The sequence below is a fragment of the Buceros rhinoceros genome, unplaced genomic scaffold (assembly GCF_000710305.1).
Source record: "Buceros rhinoceros silvestris isolate BGI_N320 unplaced genomic scaffold, ASM71030v1 scaffold24438, whole genome shotgun sequence".
Classification (NCBI taxonomy): Eukaryota; Metazoa; Chordata; class Aves; order Bucerotiformes; family Bucerotidae; genus Buceros; species Buceros rhinoceros.
Genome location: NW_010425580.1, coordinates 13,853 through 14,957, shown reverse-complemented (window position 1 = coordinate 14,957; position 1,105 = coordinate 13,853).

The following is a 1,105-nucleotide window of genomic DNA, read 5'->3' as shown; positions in this document are numbered from 1 at the left end:
GTCATTGTTCACCATTGCTTTCAAGATGGTTTCACTGTAAGTTCCCCATTCCTTCTGGTTTATGTGCCTCTGCTCCATTCTGCCTCTCCTTAGCACATCTCAGCTTGGTAACAAACAATTTTGGAGGCTGTGTTTGAGGAATCTTGCTTTGCTGTCGTTTGAGAAGATCCCCTTGCCTTGCTTTGCATCAGTGTTTCTCAAAGATCCCAGTGCTGAATGAAGACAGACTTTTTTTCTTCTGCAGCCTGTCACTTCCTGTGTGTTAGAGTTGTATCTTCCCTCCCTGCACCCAAATTGATTTTAAAGCTGTTTCTATGGTATCATGGTTAAAATCATTAGGGTTCTTCTTTTTTAAAAAAAGATCGGCCATGTAAGGAGATATAATTTTCAAAGTTTCTCATATGGAACAGACTAATTTAGAAAGGTACAAATGAATAAAGATGTCTTAGATACAGAATATTACATGCAGGATAAAAACCATAATTTCCCATTAAATTTCTTCTTTTGAAAACAATTTCTTTAAAGTTGCCTGAGATAATTGTAATCTTACACTCTGTATTAAATATTACTAGAGTCTTCCACAAAAGTGAAGCCACACATAGCTGAAATTGCCCATATGTGAAAATCTTTTTTTTTTTTTTTCAAATGATGACACTCTATTAAAAATAAAGCACAACAAGAGCAAACTTGCAGTGCTGAAAGTACCCTTTGATTCTTGTTTGAGTTTCGGGGCTCAAACACTATACGGAATCTTGTTATAAGCTATTGATTTTCTTTGGACAATTCCCCCTTTAAGATTAATTTGCCACAGAACAACAGATAGCTCTTTGTTTTCCTTGAGCTACAGAAGTTCTATTTTTCAGGGAGAAGAGGAGAATTAAGATTAATTACTCTTAGCTGATGAAAATCTAGACGGTGCCCTTGTTCCACCCCCCAGAACGTGCACTGGACCAGGAGCAGAGACAGTGCAGAGGTGAGCCTGGTCAAAGGAGCACCTGAAGGACTGGGCTGTTAGTGGGCTCAGAGGAATGCCTTTTAAAAAAGGCAGAAAATATGATTCGAAGCAACTGTCTTTGAAAAACAAGTCTTTTTTTTTTTTTTTTTT